The 23,652-nt window shown below is 42.3% G+C and overlaps 1 long non-coding RNA gene across 1 annotated transcript in view; it reads left to right on the top strand.

The window, feature by feature from the left end:
- The window catches only part of LOC120323488, a 30,605-nt gene extending 7,996 nt beyond the window's left edge, over positions 1 to 22,609 (top strand). Inside the window, exons 2-3 of the long non-coding RNA XR_005563971.1 lie at positions 15,556 to 15,625; positions 22,355 to 22,609. This is a non-coding gene — a long non-coding RNA (uncharacterized LOC120323488). The remainder of the gene's footprint in view (positions 1 to 15,555; positions 15,626 to 22,354) is intronic.
- The last annotated feature ends 1,043 nt before the right edge of the window (positions 22,610 to 23,652 follow it).

The raw sequence follows: 23,652 nt of genomic DNA, 5'->3' as shown, positions 1-23,652 counted from the left end.
TTTTTTTGGCACAGATGAGTCAGTTCAACTGCTGCCTTACTCTTTCATGGACTGACACCTAAACTCTAAAGTAAGTCAAAGGTCTCCATTGCTGGGCCATGCAGGCTGATCCAAAAATATGCAGAGTAATGCAGCAGCAGCACACCCTCACCAGTGATGGACACAGCTGGCTGCTGGCTCCTGACCAAAATGTGGAGGCACTGGTTTGTTCGAGGGGAGGGAGAGAGCCATGATGCCAAAATTTTTGGAAATTCATGCTCATGGGTACAATCTCATACTCTTTTAAGCCCTGGTCCAGCTGCTCTAATGTAATTTTGGGCTCCTGACGCCAAGTCAGCACCAGAAGAGAGTGAGAAGAAAGATATTTAGTCAGGAATGAAGACATTTCCCCAAACCCCCATTCGTTTTTGGGTATACTTTTGCTGGAGTGTCCCCACGAGCACACTCAGCGTTGCTCTGGTCACTGCAGACTCCTCCAGGCAAAGATGATTTACCCTGACTTTGGAGCTGTCACGAATGAAAGGCACTTAACAAATGCTTCAGAAATAAGAAAACCTCTGTACTGCTCTCCTCGTCATTCACTTTCAAATTGATAAGTTAAATACTGTACTCCAGCATAAACATTTCTCAGGGACAAAGTATAAACATTTCTAGTGGAGTGCACTTAATATAATTTTGTTTGCCAAGTGGCGCTGTTTCCTCCCAAGCTATGTCTATGAGAGGGTTTTATTTAAATGGAGATATAAATTAATTGCACTCAGCACAGCCTCTTATCCCAGCCCTCTCCTGCATCTGTACCCTTGGACTCTGTGAAGGGAAGGGCAGGTGGGAGCTGCAGCAGGACAGCCTTGCTGAAACACTGGCAGGACATCACCGCAGCTGTTCCCCTGCTGCCTCCCCAGGTTCCCTTGATTTATTTTTTTTTCCATTAGAAGAGATATGACTGTATTTGCTTTAGTTAGATGGATGCAGATGCAATTTCATGAAAGACTTCCTTCCCAAGATGAGAGTTAATGCAATGTTTTGTGACCTGGCTATATAGTGATGGGCGACACCAATTCTCAGACTGGATTAGATTAATATATGTCAGATATTTTAAGGTTTCATTCATTCAGGAGAACAAAGCCTAATTTTAGACTTTGATTGAAAGCCCGTCTTGGTAATAGCATGGCTAATTTCCTTTCAAAATTGGGAAAATTTAAGTTTTGACAATGTCTTAAACCAGGCCCAGTTATTAACAAACCTGACATCTGTCTGTCCCTTCTCTACCTGAGTTCCTATTTAGGTACAAATTATACAGAAACTGGTCAAACCTGACTCTCCTCTGATTCCTACTCAGTTATGCATTTTCTTCATTCCTGAAAATACTTTGGAAGAAAGTAAGGAAAAGTTCTACCCTTGTGAATGGAAATCAGTTTTCCAGTCCAGACTAAAATTTGCATGTTTTGCAAAGAACTGCAGATTACCACAGCCACAGGCAGGTGTTGTGAGTGCCATGGAGCCTCTCTGCCTCCATCACCCCAGAGGAAGGCGGGCAGTCACAGACTCACAGAATCATAGAATATTAGGTCCGAAGGGGACACCAAGGATCATCTGGTCCAACTTTCTTGGCAAAAGCACGATCTGGAAAAAATGGCCCAGCACCCCATCCAGGGGACACCAAGGATCATCTGGTCCAACTTTCTTGGCAAAAGCACGATCTGGAAAAAATGGCCCAGCACCCCATCCAGCTGAATCTTAAAAGTGTCCAAGGTTGCAGAATCTATCATTTCCCTGAGGACATTATTCCAAAGGCTGATTGTTCTCACTGTGAAAAAATTTCCTCTTGTGTGTCACTGGAATATCCCCAGGAATAACTGGTAGCCGTTACCCCTTGTCTTTTCCATGTGTTTCCCTGTAAAAAGGCAATTTCCCTCTTCTTTGCAGTCAGGAGCTTATTAACTGCTTTGGTGTTTGTTTTCTTGTCTGTGAGATGCCAGAACTGCTACATGGAAGATTTTGACTAAAAGGTTTCTTCCAAAGCAGTCTGACCTGCTCATTATGAAAGCCAAGGGGAGGTTTGAGGCAGGGGTTGGAGATTTCAGCTCAAGTGCTAGAAGGTCCCATGGATGCCAGCACACTTGAGGCCCCTCTGAAGCTCTGCACAGCCCTTCCCTGCTGGGAGACTCAATCTGTCAAATCTGCAGAAACAAACTTGTTCTCATAAAAAAACACAGCAGAAATATTATGGTACGAGTGGAAAGACATACAGCCATGGTCTTGCTGCTCGTCAGAAAAATGGCAGCTACCTTTTGTACAACTCTTGCCTTCTTTCACTTTTTTTACCTTTAAGATTAAAAACCTTCCAAAGAAGGCTTACAAGGTTTATGGCAGAGGTATACAAGAAGCGAATTAAAATTCCATAAATATATTTGGTGGCTAAAATTTATATATCCTGTATTCCTCGGGTATCTAATTAGATCCAAGAAGAAAATAGCCCTGCAAAGGATAGGCATTTTGTTCAAATAATTTTAAAGAATTGAGCTAAATAATGGCCATTTTATACTGCACACAATATAATTGTTCTTCTTGTATTGGGGAGCAGTTATAAATTATCTAGTATCCCATTCAGTCTCGTTGCCACGCCAAGTACCAAACAATTGTGAATGTAGTTACTGGGCATGTAAATTCGCGGCTTTCTGACAGCTATACCGTTATTGCCGCTGCTAACTAACATTCTGCATAAAAAATGCAATCCCTGGGAAAGAAGGAGCATTTATCTAAGTGCTGACATTGAAACATTCTGAATAACTCTTTGAATCATTTGTACTATTATGGGGAGAAAATGTAATTATTGTAATCAGCCTTGAGTCTGAGGCCATGTTGTTTTAAAAAAGGAAAAAAAAAAAGAAGGGAGAAGGGAGGGGGAAACCAGATCTGAACAACGAAAATGAACCTTGATAATGGAGCAGCCTTGAATTCCACTTCATTTATCACACTAATGGATGTCAAGATGACCTCAATCAAACATTTTGTTTTCCAGTTTTAAGCAATGGAAAATGCTTTTTTTTTCCTCTGGGGAAAAAAAAAAAAAGGAAAGTTATTTAAATTGTTCCTAGTAATTACATTAGAGTAGAAGGTCAAAGTCAATATGAAATAATATCAACCAACCTTTTGATGAGTCTAGTCCAGGCTTTTTGCTGGCACAGTTTACATATCTCTATAATCCTAGTGCAAGCCTCATGTTTCTCTTTCCTTATTCCTTATGTTTTTATACTTAAATAGAAATTGCATTTTGTGGTGTTTTTATTAGTTTTCATTTGGAAGCCCAGTAGTACTTCATCTAATACTTTTAAGTAAATGATCATGTGGTTTAAACACCACTTTCCTGATTAGCGTATTTCAGGATTGGGAATAGCTGTAAAAAAGGCAGAGAAATCTGAATAAAAAGAAGTTTATGACAGCAGCACTTCATGAAAATGTCTCAATTCACCTAGGCCAATCTCGTGAGGCACATCAAATGGGACCTGGGGTAGGTCCTGGGCAAAACACTGTGAATGTGGGCCCTGTATCCAGATGGCATGGCAGGATGTGTTGATGAGGGAAGAGCAGTAAATGTTGTCTGCCTTGGCTTCAGCAAGGCTTTTGACACTTGTCTCCCATAACATCCTCGTAGGTAAGCTCAGGAAATGTGGGTGAGATGAATGGACAGTGAGGTGGATCAAGTACTGGCTGAATGACAGAGCTCAGAGGGTCATGATCAGAGGAATAGAATCCAGTTGGAGGCCTGTAGTCAGTGGCACTCCCCAGGGATCACAACTGGGTCCAGTCTTATTCAACTTGTTTAGCAACATGGATGTAGGGATAGAATGTGCTCTCAGCAAGTTTGCTGATGATACAAAGCTGGGGAGAGTGGCTGATACACCCGAAGACTGTGCTGCCATTCAGCGGGACCTTGACAGGCTGGAAACTTGGGTGGAGAGAAACCAGAAGTTCAACAAGGGCAAGTGTAGGGTCCTGCACCTGGGGAGGAATAACCCCAAGCACCAGCACAGGTTGGGGGATGACTGACTAGAGAACAGCTCTGCTGAGAAGGACCCGAGACTCTTGGTGGATGACAAGTTGACTATGAGCCAGCAGTGTGCCTTTGTATCCAGGAAGGCCAATGGTATCCTGGGGTGCATTGGGAAGAGAGTGGCCAGCAGGTTGAGAGAAGGGATCCTCTCCCTCTACTCAGCCCTAGTGAGGCCACATTTGGAGTACTGTGTCCAGTTCTGGGCTCCTCAGTGCAAGAAAGACAAGGAGCTGCTGGAGAGGGTCCAGAGGATGAGCACAAAGATGATTAGAGGTCCGGAGCATCTCTTTTATGAGGGAGCTCGGCATGTTCAGTCTACAGGAAAGAAGACTGAGAGGGGATCTCATTAATGCATATAAACATCTCAAAGATGGTGCCAAGAGGATGGGCCAAACTCTTTTCAGTGGTGCCCAGCAACCAGACAAGGAGCAGTGGCCATAAACTAAAACACACGAAGTTTCACCTCAACACAAGGAAGAACTTCTTTACATTGAGGGTAGCAGAGCACTGGAGTGGAATAGGCTGCCCAGGAAAGTCATGGAGTCTCCCTTCCTGGAGACATCCAGAATCCACCTGAACACATTCCTGTGTCATCTGTTCTAGATGACCTTGCTTTGGCAGGGAGGTTGGACTGGATGATCTCCAGAGGTCCCTTCTAACCCTAGCAACTCTGTAATTTGAATATTTCAGTTCAGTAATATCTCTACAATGCACAAGAGTATCCAGATACCTTCACTTCTCCTCCCCATGACTGGTAAAACTGTTGGTTGGATCCAAATTTATCCAGGGCCCAGAGCTGCCTCTGCTGGCTTGTCATCTTCTGGATAGTTCTGGATGTTGTGTGAAAGTGTCAGTCTCCCCCTCAGAAGTGGTGTGACAAGCTGTTTTTTTTATGCTGCTGTGCAAGTGTAGTCCATAATTTGCACCAGTGTCACCTGTAGCAGTCCAGACACCCAATGGATGTATTTTGACTCATTTAATTCGGCAGACCAGCACCTCTGTGGATCCCCAAAGTATCTGGATTTTTAATGCTAGAACTTAAAAAAGTGCTTATGTTAGTGTCTTTGGACAGCAAAAATACCATGGTTTATTTAAAAGACATCTTTCTTCTTTAGAAAAAGATATGATGCAGTAAATGATTTGTAAGCAATTTGCTACAACCCTCCCACCACAGGAAGAGCATCACATGACAGAACACTGCAGGCTCACTTCACTGTGAAGCTCTTGGAGCAGTCTGTGCCAAATAAACTTCTTTGAAACAGTCACAAATCATCCATATGGTAAAATATCACCTCACCTCTCTTCGCCAGTAACTCAGTGTTTAGAAAAATACTTTGCAAAAAAAGTGAACCATGGATGTCAGGCCATGGAAGGGGCCCTCCTGCAGGATGTGCAGAGCCCAGCTTGCCCAAGACCCCTGCCCTCCCCAGTTGGGCCGAAAGTATCTGCATGGCAGAAAAGAGCAGGAGCAAACAGGTAAGAAGAAAGATGTGCAATGCCTAAAAGGATGTATAAGAAAGGCAGGGCACAGACCTCAGTGTCTTTTGTGGGAATAACAGTGCAGTGTGTAGCAACCTCAGGCTAAAAGACAGACCAGTGAATCATAATAGGGGAAAAAAAAAGTGTGGACATCTTTAAGTTAAGCTTTTAAGAATAAATAAATCTGTAGAATGGGATATAAATCAGCTGCCTCCTTCCCCCTCCCTTCCTTCCCCGCCCCCAAACACTCGCTAAAGCGATTGGAAACATTTGGGTCTGAAAAAAAAAGGGAAAGCTATAAGTGCTTTTTCTTTCTTTTTTTTGCCAAATCATGCAGAAGATGCTGGCAGCTGCAAAGATTCAATTATACACAATGCAAAAAATAATTTAAAAAAATAATGGCACTTGAAAAAAAATTGCCTCTCCAGAAATTGCGTGGAACAATAAATCTGTTAATTAGCTAATTAATATTCAATTGGGGTCAGTGGGCTTAATAGAACCTTTTTCTGAGACCCAAGAAATTTTCCAATCACAATGTTAAGTCTGCCCACTTTCATTATCATCTAAGCACAGGCAGCCCTTATCAGGCCGCCAGACGCCCGGGAACAATGCGGCACCATTATCACGCCGGCGCAGCGGGTGCGGGTACCACAGTCGGATGTTGCAGGCTGTGAAGTAAAAATGCTTGAGCATTTAGGGTAATTGATATATGGGTTCTGCTGTATTGTTTAGGGCTGTTTGTTTGCTCTACTGGTATTTAAGGCAGCGGAGCATCAGAAGATTGATTTTCATTGGTTCCCATTTTTTTTTTTTTTCCTTTTTTAAGGGAATCGATGACAAGTTGTCAGTGCAGGACCCTGACCAATAGCATCTGGCAAGTCCCCCCCATGGCACAAGGGCTGCTGTTGGCCAGGCAAGCACGGGGCAGTGTGCCTTCCGCCAAATCTTGTCTGGCAGAGATGCTGCAGCAATGCTCACCTCTGTGGGACGGACATTAAAACCCACATCACTATAAAAATAGGACACATTTAAACCAGCATTGCTATAAAAAATGACAAAGTGCAAGATCTGTGTTATGAATGGTGGTAGCTGCTTTTATTTATTTTTCCAAGGGTCTGCAGTTTTCTGCTGTAAGGCCTGCTGTACTTTTCTCCCCTTGATATCAAAATATGGAAGCGAGTCTGTTGGCTTTGGGTCTCCCCACTGCCCCCCAGGTTAGGAGAAGGCTGTAAATTACAGCTTTTAGAGTTCACTGGACTGAATACCATTGTTTATGGTATTCCACAACATTTCATAGAGCAGTTTGTGATTGAAATTACATCTGTTGTTTAGCTGGCAGTAAATCCTCCAGGTTAGCTTAGAAAGGCCATCTAGGTCCAAGCAGTTTGACACAGACTCCTTAAATCACCGTCCCAGGCCTCTGGCATGTACCACACTCTTGTGATGATTAGGTTGTAAATGAAAAATACAGTTGGAGTTACCTCTACAGAAAGGGGACTTGATCTACAGGACCTACCTGCCCCTCCACTTCTTCACCAAGCTTCATCTCCACACGCTATTGCAAGTGACACCAAAAAGGGTGAAAATTGCCTGAATACTTTGCAGCTTAAAGTTTCTCCAAAAACTTGTCCATCAAGGAGCAATTCTGCCTTCCCCTCTTGGCGTGGGTCCCTCACCAGCCGTACATTTTTTTGAGAAATGGTCTCGGAGAGCTGAAAAAAAGGAGATTTTTCACGGGAAATTTGGAGACTGGGAAATCCTTTTTCTTTCCATCTTTCTGCTTCTCACAAAGGATCCCTGTAACCAATATTCAGGGTAGAATATAATTACCTAAAAAGAAAAACTGAGAGTTTTGCAAGTATTTCCCAGGTGATGCAGCTGTTGGTTATTTGTGTATTTGACTTGAAACTAGAGACTCTGAGTTATGGATGGCTTATCCCCGAATCTGCTGGAAAAGAATATTTCCAGTGATTTCTTGCCAGTGCAGCTATAGGTTAAATGGTTTACAGGTGTGGGCCTTTCATGGTGGTGGCTCCCCTGTCTTGTGCAACCCAAGGAAGTTTTCTCTTGGCACTCTCAGGAGGACAGGGGTGTTTGTTGGACGGGGTTTCTGGAGGAGATGGGAAGGTGCTGCACATGAGGGGACACCAAGAACCCTTCCCAGCCATCAGTAAATGCTTGTGCTTTCCCTTTAGTCTTGCTGTGGTTTTTCTGCTTAGCTTTTTGAGACCAACTTCACAGTACTCACAGGCTTTATTTTAGGGGCATGGGCTGGGGAGGGGGAAATCAATTTTTTTCTTTCTCCTTCAACTTTCTTGCAAGTCACTGCACTTTCATATTTATTTCCCGGGTAGCCTCTGTGCAATTATTCCGATTAGATCCCTCTTGCCACTTCTCTGCTATAGCGCGCTTACCCTAAACCTTAAAAAGAAAATAAAAGCTGTTATTTCCTATTTTCATAAATGAAAAGATGTTTCAAGTATTGCGAGACACTGAAAGAAATTCTGCAGTTTGAAGATACTTCAACTTAACTACTAATTGCAGGGGACCAGTGGGCGTAATTTTGGCACTATATTAGCTTTGCCACTCCATGAATAATTTGCATACAAAATGCTTTATTTTGGCAATCTATTAAAGAGCTATACAGTATTTGTGGCTTATCGCATTCACGCAGGAAGCAGGATCCTTGGCCATCTCGTTAAATTCTGTTGATGCATAACAATTTAAAGCATGGCACAAGCTGGTATGACATTTAAAGATGCCTTCACTTAATTATATTACACAAATATTGGGTTGTTTATCCTTGGGAATAAAGTCTTTTTGAAGTCAAAGTTGGCATGCGTATAAAGGAGTGAATTTTAACTGATCCCTCAAGTGGGCCTCCTAGCTGCAAATTGGGGTTCTTGCATTTTTTAAATTATTTGTGATAAGAAGTATTACACTTTGAATACAGCCACTGGAGTTTGTTTGGTACTCCCTCCCTTCTTCTCCCCTAATGGAAAATGTGGTCTTTAGCAATAAATCGGCACATGAAACCAGAGGGGTAAGTGGAGGCTGGGGTGAGAAATGGGGCAAACAGTGGCAGTTGTAACAGTTTGTGGCTGCAAAAAATCCTCACTTTGGTCTTAAACAGCAAGAAAAAATCATGTAAGAGTGTATACCGACTGTTTGCATAGAAGCAATGGGGAAATGAGGGTAAAAGAAAAATCAATGCTTTTTTTTTTATCTCCAAAAGGATAATCAGCATGAAACAAACACTGGAGTTTGGGTTTCTCTGTAGATAATAAATTGAAAGGCTGCAAATGTAAAATTCATATTGTTCACTTTAGTGGGGTGATCACATTTTCTTCAGTGGTAAAGATACTTTTATATAAATATATCACGTGCAGAAGCTGAAGGGAAGAAGGCTCAGAGGAGGCTGGGCAGAGGGGTCTCCAGGCAAGTAAGAGGGAGAGATCCTACATGAGGAAAATGAAACCATTCTTTTGCCAATGTTGCGAAGAAAGTGTGATCTTTTTGTTCTGTAGATGGTGTTAATAATAGAGAATTAATCAAATTTTGGCTCACTGGAGAATAAAAGAGAAGATTGGTGTGTGACCAAAACTCTGCATTGGAGAAGGAGCCTTCCTCTACTTCCTGCCCCACTTTGACCAGGGAAAAACTAAGGCAAACCCCAACAAACTACTGAACAATCCTGCCTATCCTTGCTCATAAGTGAATAGGATGAGCTCCAGGTATGGACAGACCATCATGTAGAGGGTCACTGCACATCAGCTGAACTACGTTGAATGGCTGCCCATCCCTTTCTAGATTTATTTTAGAAGCAAAATGTGGTGGCTTGAAATGACTTTATGTTTGTTGGGCTGGGTAATCAGAAACGTTCAATTCACCCAGTTCTCATGTAATGTAGGAAAACATACGGTATTTCACTCTCACCAAAACCAGTCATAGAGAAGGCAGTCACTAAACCCAGCTTGGAGTGCTTGTCTGGGTAGTTGTAACTAATATTTTTTGTCTTTGGTTTAGCTGAGATACTCTCACAGAAAAATTAACTTTATAGCCCATTTCTTAACATACTCAGCTATTTAGAGGAGGTTCAAAAAATGGTACATATATATATATTAATTTTAATTCTGTTCTTTCTCTTACTCAGCTGTAAATCTGCTGGCTGCAGCTCTGAGCTGGGGTTCACGCAGGAACTTCTTTGCCCCTAAAGTCTCAAAAAGCTGGAAAGAAGGGCTAGTCCTGGCATGGTGGCCTCATCTCCTTCTTACTTACCCTTTGCAAAGTTGCACTGCTGTGAATAAGTATCTTGAAAATCACGCAGGCCAGTGGGAATTGGCACTGGAGGCAGAGCTGCTCATTTTGCTCAAGGAGAAGTTTGGGTCCTCGATCTACTTTTGGCTTTGTTGTGTGTCCTTCCTATAATTAATTAACTAATGAGCTGATATGAAGTAATTTTATATATCTTGAACTATTGATAAAATCAGTGTTGAGTATATTAGCAATTAGGAAACTAAGAGGATGGTAGGAATCCTTACGTCCAATTAAGTACTCTGATTTAAATTACCGTCCTCCCATTACCCTCTGTTTCGATCTATAAACTGTCCCTTACTGAAGATGGATGTGAATAGATGCACTCCTGGAGAAGCTATGCCACGTCTTGGACTATCTGCCAGTGCAGTGGGATGGATCTGTGCACTGGCACTACAACCCAAGCCCCAGCCAGGCACTCAGACAGACGGAGGCGCCTGAACGTCTTCAAACATACAAGCCTCCTTAGCCTAAATCCCATTGGGTTTTGGGAAGGTTTAAGACCCCAGCTTTGCCTTCAGATCACTTCATGAGTGCTGGAACATCTTATCACTGCTGGTCCCCATGGCCAAAAGTGATGGGATGTGTTCCTGAAATGGGCAGACATGGAGAAGGGTCTGAGTCTCTCTGGTGTCCCTGAGTGGTACAGCCCCACTGAGGTGGCCTGACAGCCAGTGTGGGACTGGCCCAGGGTGCTCTGTAAATTAGTTAGGCACATCAACAGCTTTTCAAATCTGGCCTTACAGCTTTGGTCCTCAAAGTGTCATGGAACCAGCCTTTAGCTGGTTATGGCATTTCCAATGACTAAGCACAGGTGAGCAACTCCCACTGGTGTAACATTTTATGGGGAGTTGGACATTACCTAAATTTTAAGGGTCTGCACCAAAGGAGTGGCTCAAGTTACTGTCTGAAAGTACGTAAGTATTTTAAACCTCTGGTCTTCCCTATAAACTGTCAGAGGACTCATCTGTTACTAAAAAAAAAAAAGGTAGTAATTTTTAGTCCTTCTAAGTGGGAAAAAAAGGGGGGAGAGGGGGTTTGCACAGAAATATTCTTATGTATCAGAGAGGAAAAGTCTGCTTAAAGCACTGCTTTGTAGCCATGTAGTCAGGTCTCCTCCTGCAACTGTTTCTGACACGAATTAAACAGCATTCAGACCTACCCTGGTAAACAGCATATTCTTTACTGTTTTACCAAGTGCAGTCCTAATTTTCATCTTATACTTTCTATTTGTTGTGAGATTTGGTTGAATAAATTCTAGCTCCGTAATAAACATCTCTCGGAGTTAATGGACCAGCAGAGAGTCTGCTGAGCTCCAAGCTGCACCAGCGATGCCAGTGACTCCCAGGGAATTATTTGCAGGTGCAGGCACTTGGCAATGTTGGGGTTTGCCAAACACAAGCAGTAATGACTGGCATAAAAAATTTGGCTGGTGTGTTAGATAAGCTGGGCACGCTGCAAAGCTGCAAAGCCATGGCTCACAGATCTCCTGCCCCCAGTTCAGCAGCAGTTCCACCAGATATCTGCCTGCCATCAGGAGAAGAGCCTTGTTGCTGTAGTTGTAACACAGGCTGTGGCACAATGTGATGCTCTGTTGCACAACCTCTAAGGACGTAATGGGGATGATATGGAGGAAAGTGAAGAAAACCTGTACCATCAGTTCATACTCATTAATAACTGGGATTTTTTTCACTTTCTTTCATTTCTCTTTCTTAACTTTTTTTTCTTTTTTTTCTTCGCTTTTTTTTTTTTTAAAATTACTTAATGTAAAATTGACAGCACCGATTTTCATAGCTACATCAATTTTTAGTTGCAACAAGTTAGGAAACAGAAGATGTGTGCACACTGTCATCATTTGTCCCTGCTGTGTGAGCCTACAGTCCCAGCCCTCACAGCCATACCTACCCAAAAGGCAGGTGCCCAGCCTTCCAGGTTTTCTGTGGGTGTTGTATCAGGCACACCCAGCCTTGGTCCTTGCAGGGTCAGCCAACTGCTTTTTCTCCGAAGATTTTTTGATGTGTAGCTAGCTTGAGAGTGGGCTGTGCTGGTGGCCAGGATCAGAGCTGAAGGGAGTGGGTAGGACAGGCAGGAAGTGCTGGGATGGGGGCCCAGGTGGGAGGACACACACAGGGTGAGTGCCAACCCACGTGGCTGAGCTGATCTTGCATTCTTCAGGGGCTTTTTAATTTCAGTGGGCGAAGCCTGATTTGCAGATAGAATTTGGGCCTTTGGGCTAATTTTATTTAATCTTACAAGATCTCCTGAGAGATTTTTAATGGGAACTCTGTATTAACTGTCCCTACAGCTGCACATCCAAAGATTATTTAAACTTGAATGTCTTCTCAGCCTATCATTGAAAATCATAAACTATCACTTTTACCCTTTTTGCCAAGCCCTTGATTCTTCCTTAGTCCCTGTGCTGTTGTAGCCCCAGTGGCTCTCTGTGAGGCTGTCTCCTCCTCTTAGAGTTTCTGACAGTGGGATTTTCTAAAACAAGACATACTCATGTCATTCTTCTTTTCCTCAGCTGTAGGAACCGTCTATCAGTAGTAGCAATACTGGTGAGCCCAGAGTTTTCAGCTAAGCTTTAAACATATAAAATGGGGACTATAGCTGAAGCCCAGGTGGCAACTGGAAGAGGCCAACCAAGCAGAAATAAAAGACACAGAGGGGTTGAATGACTTCAGTAAAGACACGTGGAAAGTGAGCAACTGCCCCAGAAATAACAAGTCCCATGAGACCTTGGTTAATGTTCTGCTCTTTGATCTGCCTGTCTTTTGGTGACTAATCCTACCTGGCACTGAGGGATGGATGTGCTGTATGGAGTTGGGCTGTCCATGGATTTCTTGCATGAGAAGAATGGCATTTGAATCACACCCTAGAATAATCTTCACATGAGCTTATGTGGGAGGTGCACGTGCCTTCAAAGGTGTAGGGCTTTACTTCTAAAAATTACCTTGGTGATAATGGATGACTACAAACACCCTCTCAGTATTATTTATGTAGTTTGCTTCCAACTCCATTTTTTTTTCTTTTTTTTTGTAGGGGTGTTGGGGTGTTCTTCTGGGGTCTGGTTGAAGTTTTATGGTCTGCGCATTTGCACACTGTCAGGTGTGGGCATGAGAAATGCTTTACCCTTGACACTTGGCTGTTTCTCTCATCTGACAAAAACCTGCTGTGCTCTTTTTGCTGGTTCTGATGCCCCACACTCCACATGTACTTGGCCTGTTTGGTGCTTTAGCATTAAATCATTGTTGTCCACACGTACAGGGTAACATCTCTGGGTAAAATGATCTGTGTTGGCATTGCTTGCACTCAATGACAGCATTTGGTTCAAGCACTGAATTAAATCCCAAGTGGATATAAACCGAGGTGGCTCTGCTGACGTGCAGTTGTCAAGCCCTGCCTAGCCATCTTCTTACCCACCAGTGCAGAGTCATGCCATGGTCTTCATGAGGCTGGTTGAAGCACTGCTGGGTCAGAAATCAGTATAATTGATGATTTCCTTCTTCCTAACATGATGGGTATCAGCCACAGGACATGAGCTCCTGTTTGATTAGCTCTTAGTGTTGACTTGTCCTACTCATATGATGCACAGTTTAATATGTGGAATGTTATATTTGAAAACTTATTTTTTAAATACCGTATTTATGTGGGGTTTTTTTCGTAAAGTCTAAGCAATAAATTAAAAGGGATAAATAATGGGTAGATACGCCACAATACACATTAATTTCTTGATGTTTTTATCATGTATGTAATGCAAAGTACCATAACCAGTTACTTCATCATCATCATTAACACTGAGAATTAAAACTTACATATATAAAATGTTATTATGCAACACCTTCATTTTCTTCTGGTATCTTAGTTAGCTCCATTATCACAAATGAGATACACTCTCTTCTACCAGCACCCACCAACAAAATGGTGTTCCCATGTAGTATGGGACAGGGTTCAGCACCACCTAGGAGGGATGCAAATGATATAACGTGTGTGCTTGTAAGGCTGTAAAGAGCATTGAGGTGCTGCTGTTACAGTAAATGAGATTGCTGTTGACATGGCTTCCCACGAATTCCTATGATTTGCAAAAGATGATGTTGAACAGCCAATTACGTTATATTACTGCTGACTATGAAACAAGGATCTAATCTGAATCTCATTGATGCTAATGAACATTTTTACACTGACTTCAAAAGGTGCTGTTGGATCAAGCAGCAAATTATTTTCCTCCAGGGTATTTAAATTTTGATTGTGCCCCACAAAACTAGAATCTCTGGGGTCTAATGAGCAGTGCATAACTCTTGCCCTGTTACAAGGAAAACGTAGAGGCTGACATGGATGAAACAAGGTGGTTCTTTCCTTCTGCCAGCTATTTGACAGTTGCGACAAATTGTCTTCTGCCATGAGGTCCTAGTAGAGACTCAGTTGTTGGTACAGAGGGCAGGGTCAGCAGTATAAACTTTCAGAGCTTCAAAAAAAACTCCAACCACAAGGTGTTTCTATAAAGCACATATTTCTGGCCTACTTGAATCCAGCTGTGTGACTTTCAGGTCAGGAAGAGGAATTACAATACAATCTTAGCTAACTTTTGATTCTCCACAAAAGGTCTTAACAAAATTGGATGAGTTTTATATGAATATGTTAGCAGGGTGTAGAATAACTCTTTGCTTGCCTTCTTCTCACTGAACTGGTAGGTAGCCTTTCTAGTGTGAATAGAGGCCTTTTTTTTTTGTAATGAAAGACTTATGAAAATATAATAAGTGAATGGAAAGAGAAGCACAGCAAGTTCTGCATCTTTTCATTGATCTGTTATTTTTAGTAAATCACATGTAATCATAACACAAAATCCTTGAAATATGATGTGACAAATATAATCAGAAATCAAGCTCAACCTGAAAATTAAAGGCATCGGCTCGCACAGTTCACGAAAGCAAGAACGTATTTTAGACAGTCTAGTTAGCATACTGCAATCTATTTAGCAATGTAGTTAGCATACCACTGCATCTGGTGCAGTGCTCTGTTCCTTATTAATTTTCAATACATTTGTTCACCTGCTTTATACTTCAGATCTGCGGGCTGCTGCCAGATGTGCTATGCCATTTCCTCGGACTGAGTCCAGGGTTTACCGTTCTACTCGCCTGATACTGCAACTCTTTCAACACCTGCCCTTGCCCTAGGCAGGGGCAGAGGAGATGGGTGTTAGGAGGGCAGTTCAACATCCAGTGTGAACACATGAGGCGAAAATTAATTATAGCATACACTATATGTGATAGAAATGAGTTACTGCCTAATTATGTCTCCTGTTTCCATTCAGATGATTTAATGCTTGTTGTGAGCCCTTGGGAATTCAGACACACTTTAAAGTTGTAATGAGTGCTATCATTATTGCTTTTGACAGTCATTGAGGTATAATTATCTGATCATATATTTAAAAAAAAATCAAAACTTGTTATATATGAGTTTTAAACTGGCAAATTACGGAATAGTCACCTTAGGAGCACAACTGCTCCGCTATTTTCTGTAGTGGCACTGCCATCTCCTGGAAAAACCGAAGTTGTGCTTCCAAATTTTTCACCTTGAAAGAAACTTCTCAAGAGCAAGGGAGAAGTTAAGTACAAAAGCCAACAAGCTCTTAAATTTAAAGCTTTAGGAGTTGCTAAGGTGCCTGGTTTCAGCATAGAAATTTTTTCTGTTCTTTGTTATTGCAGGATTGTGCTGAGGAGCAAGAATGGATGTGGTGTTTGGAGTGTTGTGGGCTACTTTTATCAAAAGGAGATGGTAAGAATAACTAGATGCTCCAGCGGTTTGGTGTTTCTTTACAAAGCGTAAGTTCCCTAAACACATAATGAATTGCCTATCAAGAAATTGTGCACTATCACAGTCTGTTACCCAGAAACAGATGCTTTCTGATTATAGGATTTTAGCAGTAAAGAGGTTTGTATTGCAGTTTTCATCTGAAAGGAGATGGCATTGTATATTTTTGTCTGCTTTCCTGGCCTTTCCTGAGCCACCCTGTGCTAATTAGCACTGACCATCCTACCAACTTACTAAAAAGGGGTTCTGGCTGTGGTTGAAGGATTTCCCCCAACTCCAGACACACCTCTCATGTCTCTAGGTGCTATGCTAATTTTCTTACTCAGATTTTACATTTGTCCATATCCCCAGTTGTCCTCTGTCCCAGTACCAGGTTTTCCACCCAGTTTGGACTTTGGACTGCCATGTGTGACCTTCAGCTTGAAGGGGAACTGTAGTAAGAGCCACTCACACTCTTCCCAGGCTCAGCTTCACAGGCTGGGTGCAAGGTCAGATAGAGGATGAAGATGTGGCTGTGCCCACAGTAGAGAGGGACTCTCTGCCTTAGCTCTCTCTTGCAGAAATGAGTAGGAGATGGGCACCCACATCTCATGTGGGGCTGCCCTTCCTCGGGAGACCGGCAGGTGAAGCGCGTTGCTGCCCAGCCGTGTTGCTGCTCAGCTGTGCCATCTCACGAGCAGGGCTGAAATCCCCCTCCAGCTACTTCACCCCTGCCTTTTCTGTTTGCACAGCCACAGGGCTATGGGAAGAGGGCTCTTGTTCCAGAGAAACAGTTTCTTAAGGCTTTCTCAAATTATGGATTTCCATTCAACTACAAAAGATTAAATCCTTCCTCACTTGCTTTTTTGACATCACCTATGAGACCGTGCACTTTACACCACACCCTCCAAATTAGAATACAATTCTAAGTACTTTTGAATTTACCAGGCCTTGTTTTCAGGCCTGGTATTTCATATGAAATATTTTCATATTTTCAGTCCAAATTCCATTTACAATTGCTGTCTCTCTGCTAGGTAGGAGCTGTGTGTGAACTATTCATGTTTTATTATCCTCACTCTGCTGTAACAGTGGCCCATCACTCCTACACCTGCCTCAGCTGGGCCCATTCCCATCTCTGCAGTGCTGGAATACAGGTATGTTGGATGCTCAGTCAGCCAGCCACACACAGCTCCAAATGAACAGTTCCCTCTCCCATCACACTCTGTATGCTGCAGGGATGCTGACCTCAGAGACATCCAAAAATTGGATTCACATATTTTTTTTCTGCCTGTGATGCATGTAAGATGTCAAAGCTGCTGCAGAGGAAGTTGCTATCACTTGGTTGCCCAGCCTTTCATTTCTTACTGTGCATAGTGTTGAATTGCTCTCTGAAATAATCCTCTGGATAGTAGGATTGTGGAAAGTGGCACCCATTCCCTTGACTATGGTCAAAGCAGAAGTAATGTCTGATCTGTTGAGGATTTTCCATTTATTAGAAACATTTAATCTGCTCTGCAAGATTTTTATATCATACCTTGTCATAGACCTTTTTCTTATAAAAGAGAGGTTTCCTCTTAGGCAAGAAAACTTTTCCTGTGGTATTGTGGGATATGTTCATGCCAAGTCGATTACTTAGTAGTCTCTTCCTACAACTGCACCACTGACAGATGAGGAACATTTGCACATCTGCAAAAAGAAGAGAGGCAACAGACTCTTTTTCCTCCCTGAACACATTTATTCCCTTCAGCCAGCAATACTTTTCTCTCAGGCTTAGAGCAATGTTTGATATTAGTTTCACAATAAGCCTATCTGGAGACAACATCAGCAATGCAGAGCTTTTACCCAAGACAGATTGTGAAACCAAATTGCTTCTGTTTTTCTAAGTATTCAGATGGGCATCTGCCAAGATTCCTCAGTCATGAGATACTGCGAGTATAGTTCGAACTGGCCTCGTAAATACGGACAGGAATTCCTACAGCACTCCAGAAATTTATTTCTGAAGAGCTCAGTTTTTCTAGCAAGTCATTATCCTCTCAGTTATTCTGTACTGAGTAGCCAACAGTGGCCTCAAAGCAAAAACACAAAACAGAAGCATTCTCAGCATCTTTTTTTTTTTTTCATATGGCAAATGTTTTTAATATGCTGAAAGCTACTGTTTGAGACCACCTGCAGTTCTCAGATGAAGCTCGAGGCTTCCTTGGTACTTCTGATGCTGTTTTGAACTTACACACTCATTTTATGATCAGCTTTTCCTGGTGCCTGTTTTCAACAGAAATGCTTGTTTTAATCAGTGCTAATTTCACTCCAAAAGTAATGATTTTTTTCGCAGTACAAAAATGGCTCTCTTAGAATCCTCTTTTCTATCAAGTGTGCTACGTAAAGTTTGATGCTGTAACATAACGTTTCAATCACAGCATCACCTCCATCCTCCTTTTCCTCAGGAACTCTGCGGGCACTGCTACTTCACATCATGCTCAACAGAACTAGATACACATTTATTCACCCTGACCCAAAAATTAGTACAGTAATACAACCTGTTCTCTTTGTTCATTAGCCAATTGCCTGCCTGAGGGGGCTACTAGAGGGCTGAGCTCAGCAGAAACTCTGGGCACAAAGAAAAGCTTCCTGTGGAAAATGTAAGTCTGGTGCTTCTGGTCTGTCAGCTCCAGCAGACTCCCGAGGTGCAAGAGTTGGGCAGACATGAGAGGCACAGAGAGCATTCACGGAGACACAGGCACAGATTTTCTGCCACAGCCATCCTGCAAGGGGCTCTTGCTGTAGCAGACACCAGGCTGTGGGGCTGAAACCTAAAAGACCCTTCTGGCAACTGGACCATTCCCCAGCTGACACTGAGATCAGCTGAATACAGGTACTTCAAAATCTCTGCACCAGGTGATGATTTGGCCCATTCTACGTAATCTATATTTTTTTTAATCTTTTTTTTTTTTTTAGCAAATGCTGTGTAGTTGTAGATGATCATCCTTCTTAGAAAACAATGATTTATTCCTCTATGAAATATCTCTCTTTGTTTTTAGTCATGTGAGAACAAAATATTGGCAACTTGAGCCTACAAAACAGTTGATTGATTTTCTTTGAAAGTCTTTCTCTCTTGCCTGGCTTCCAGTAAAGCAAAAGCCCTGAGAGGCACAGCAGCTTTATAACAGACATAAATGTTTATGTCAGAGGTACCTGAAGGTAGCCACACGAATCCACTTTTCCAGTCCCTTTCTCACACAACTCCCAACTTTTCCATGGCCTGGTTCTCCTTGGCTTTCCACAGTAAAAGATACCCCTCTACAAGTAGCATTTGGGTCTGGCAGTGTGGACCCAAAATAATTTTCCCCCGTTGAACACTGACAGTCCTGCCAGTCACAGTGTGCACGGAATGTGCCTCTAGAGACCACACCAGAAATGCTGACCCCAATTATAAACCCAGGAGATAATCCAGATTGCCTCTGTACTGGAGTTCTGTTGATGTCAGTGAGAATTTATGGTGCCTCCCAAACATGCTGGGGTCCATCCAGGTGCACCTCTCAAAGACAGCAGGGCTCATCCTACATGTGGCTGTGCCTACAGCCACCAACAGAGCCAGGCTTTGGGAGGTTGGCACCTTTCCCCACACAGCATCTTCTCTAAGGGATGCTTTGCATCATAGTCAGCATGACAAACACCCCCTAAATTATCTGTAGCTGAGCCACAATGAATTCAGGATGAGGAACTTTTATTTCTAAGTAAAGTGAAAGTTTTGCCTGGTAATGGATAAAATTGTAGTTTAACTGGCCCTAAAGGTGGCTGGCATGTAGTTAAGAGGCCATGTTCTCTAGTTCCTACTGTACTAAATGCATCCTCTAGCTGAAAGAAAACAGTGATTATCAGAAAGTCAATTGTCATTCTGCCTCTTTAGAAAAATTCCCATTAAAGATAAAGCCAATTTTAATTAGATTAAGTATCCAATTACTGTAATTACATTTTTTAAAAATTCACATCATGAGGATGACCCTTTTAAAAAGGGTTACAAGAATAATTAGTGTATTCATATTAACCAAAATGTATTGGATAATATTTATACCCAGAAGGCAAAGTACATTACACATATTTCACCTTTGGGGAAAGCTTGCAAATGTTTTGGCAGTGGTATGAATATTTATAGGGAAGAGCGTGCTTTAGCAAGATTATATGAGAAAGCATTTATATGCTCACAAATTTTTACCCAAGGGTAAAGTATACATAAAATGTAGTGCAGAGATTATGGATATGCAAAGTACGATTTAAGCACGGAATTTATATCAGTTTGTTTAATTAATTGGAGCAGAATACTACTTCCCTTATTTATTTTTTTTGGTGACAGAAGGGCCCACAGAATTCCTCTGAACTTTCTTTCTGCTGATCAATGACACCAAGAAAGATGAGAGAAAGGGTCTTTCCCCTGCAAGGCATCATCTTGTCCATAGGTTAAGCCATCCCCTTTAATGTGTTCCTGATCTCATTGTGTAAGCGATCCCATCTGCTACCTGATGTTACCTGAACAACTCACCATGGAGCTGGAAAACATGCAGGCAGCCTCTACTCAACACCACTCATTTAGGGGCAAATCCTCCAGCTCTCAGCAAGGAGAAGACTTGAAGATATGCCAAACAGGTTTGGCAAGAAAGAAGACAAGAAACCACATCCATGTTCCAGGCTACCCACAGAAGGCACAGAGGATGTGACCCATTTTTGTTTCTTAGGTACAGCACCGGCTCAGCACTCGGCAAGGGCGGAAGCTGTGCCAGCCCTTGTGCTGTGCACAAAATCCTCACTGCAGAACAGAGAGCACAACACACCACAGAGACCTTCCCAGAGAACTCTGCTGGTGCAGCCCAGCCAGTGATTTTTGCCTGCTCTGCAGCTAATCAACAGATTTGGGAATTACCAAGGAATTACATTCTTCCTCATAAAAAAGCTCTCAGGCTTCGTCCTGGTGTTTGCATCGACCTACTGCAGCAGCATTTGGTCCTTTGCTACTCAGATACTCTGCAGTGAGAAGTATGCTTGCAACATGCACACAAACACCTCCCTCAGTCAGGTGAGAGAAGCTGTGGTAGCACTGCTTCTGACAAGACTTAGATATATGAGGAGGCTCTTGTGTCAATGGTTAGCTTGATTAAGTTAAAAAATTTCTTCCTGATTTACATTTATATCAAAGATTGTTCATTTTTATAGCAATTTATATGTGGCCAATCAAGAATGAGCAGACAAAAGAAAAAAAAAGTCAGGCTTAAAATGATTCATTCAAGTTCTTCCACATTAATTTTCTCCTCACTGAGTTATCAGCAATCATTCTTGAGTATTCACGCCTTTCCTGGTTTTCAGAACTGTTGAATATTGCTGTACATAATCCAGAGTTTAGTATTCCTTAGGCCATAGACTGTGGCCCATGCAGATCCTGACCTATACACGTGAGAAAGGTTCTAGCTTCTGAAGATGACCCTTCCCTTATGAAAGGAAAAAGTTAAAATAAGTTGCAAATGCTTTTGCAAAGGGATGGTTGTTTCGATGCTCACAGTGCCAGTGTGGATAGCTGCATGAATGTGTACAACTCACTCTGTCCTTTGCTGGGTTTCAAGCTTTCTTGCAAAATAAATTAGCCCAAGAACATCCTTAGGGAAAAAGCATAAAAACAAGGGAAAAAAAAACCCCAAAACTTCTGATTCATACTGGATAAATTGCCTATTAAACTTTGTCCCATAATAAGGAGAAACTGGGAAAGTTGGCAAGCATGGGATAGCAGAAAGACAGGTAAGTGGGAGGAAGACAAGGGTTAAATAAATAGGAATCAAATTAAATTAGTTTCCAATGTTGCCTTTCAGAAGTTCAAAATAAATAATTTGTTAGAGATTTCTACTGATACCTGCTGAATATCTATTACACCAGCTGGAGGGAATTTTGCTATGTAAGAGTTATTTCTGAATATTATAAAGGCTGTACTTATATCAGTTTGGAAACATAAGTCAAAGAAGACATTTAGCACTTACAAGAACACTGTTCTGTGAAAACATCTCTTTCCACGTAATGGCAAACACAAGTCAAACAAATCTAAATACAGTGAAACCCACTTGACGGGGCTGACTTTTGTGATGCCCACATGAGCAATCAGGGTGTTCGTGGTACTCAGGATATGGTCTGAAAAGCACATATTCAGATCAGAATATACTAATGTTATTTTCCCTTCCCAGAAGGTAGAATCGTCTAAAACATTCTCTTGATCTTCTCTGTTATGCTGCTGTTCTCAACATTGTTTTGTGTGTCTAGAACTAGAACTGGGTTCTACAGCAAGCTAAACCAGAAGAATTTCACCTGTGACTTCCACAGATGAAGGACCAGATCTGTCCTTATAGTGAAGTCCAAGAACCCTGCAGGAATTCTGTATTTGACTGTAGAAAAAAAAAAGGGTTTTATCAAGTCTTCCTTTTTATTTTTTTTCAACATAGCTCTTGATGATTGAATCTGTGCAGTCTCTAGGTATAATCCAGTATCAAGTTCCTTGCTTTGGCTTTGAGCTGCTCTAGGCTTTTTGAGTGGCCATGGACCAAGTACCACGTTGGGATCAGAAAGCTGATGATTCCACATGAAATGGTAACGCAGAGCATCAGTCTCCCCATTCCTCTTGGCTTTGAATGATGGGGGGAAAAAGCATTGAGAAAACTGCTTTAAGCATTTAATTTTTTCTTCCAGTGACCTTCCTAGGAACAAGATAAGAGCGGAAAGGCAATCTGCTTTATCCAAACCTAATCAGCAAGGAAGCCCCCAAGTATCAGTGTTTTGGATCAACTGGCTTGATGACACTTGGAATGGTGAAACCACCCTCTGACAGTGGCAGCTCATGTCTAGAAAGGCTCAGGAGGGAGAGCACCAGCTGCTCTCCCAGCTGCTATGTCCTCCCTGCACATCCCAAGAGTTACAAGGGAAAGAGAAGTGATTCCAGGAATGCTGTGCCAGGTTGGTGGTGTTCTCCTTGTGGTCGTAGAAAGTTGTTTTCCTTTTGGCTTAAGGACTGATGCTTTGGGCAACTTCAGCATCATCAGATGCTGAGGATGATGGTCCTAAGCAACTGCAGTGTCTCACTACTGTATGACGCTAAAAAGGTTTTTCTCCTCAATGAAGAGACAAAAGTTGCTGCTTGTGGTAGCACATCCATTGCCAGAGAACAACAACATATTATCCATTGCAGACAGAGGGAATTATTTGTTGTTAGCGAACTCATGACACATTTCTGATCAAGGTGACACTCCTTTTGATGCCTCTGCTTGTTAAGTTGGCCTCTGGAGGCATCAAGAGCTGCTGACAAGTTTAGGAAAGCGACAGGCACTAAAACAACAGCTCCCACAATTCTTATTTCCAGGGACAGAGTGGGGACTCCCAGAAACCCTACTGTGAGGAGCCTGAGACCTGGTAACTGAGCAGTGGGTGAAGGAGCTGTGGAAGGGGACAGCCCAGCTGAGTAAGTTCATAAGGGTTGGTGGGGCCTGGCCAGGGGCTGCCACCTCTCCAGGGCTGAGGTGCTCAGTAAGAATGACTTCTGGAATTGTCCACCCGGTTCCAGCTGTTCAGTCAGTGGATATCTTTCTTGAAGCAATTTAAGAGCCTGTGGTATTCTGCTGCCGTAGCGGTCTGCAGCGTTAGTCAAAGCAATTCTGCTCTCAGCTCAAGTCTAATTAAGGGTAGCTCTTGCGTAAAGTGAGTTAAATTCAGTAGTCACAGCCCAGACCCCATGGAAAATAGTCTAATTCAACTACAGTAATACAGTGTAATATAAATATAATGGAAATACAAAACCATATAATTTAATTTGACATGACTGGCAGTATTTTGCTTAAGTCGGTGAAAATGCACGAGTGCAAACACTGAACTTCCCTCTTCGATCTTTTAGCGTTAGTGTACTCGGAAGGACATTTCAGGATGACTTTGCACAGCAGCAACCCAAAGAAACGCACTGAAATATGCATATTTCAAGCTCTCTTTTGAAAATATGT

The sequence above is a fragment of the Pipra filicauda genome, unplaced genomic scaffold (genome assembly GCF_003945595.2).
Source record: "Pipra filicauda isolate LSUMZ 115617 unplaced genomic scaffold, ASM394559v2 scaffold26_size5592650_pilon, whole genome shotgun sequence".
Taxonomy (NCBI): Eukaryota; Metazoa; Chordata; class Aves; order Passeriformes; family Pipridae; genus Pipra; species Pipra filicauda.
This window is presented reverse-complemented; position numbering and strand designations above follow the sequence as displayed.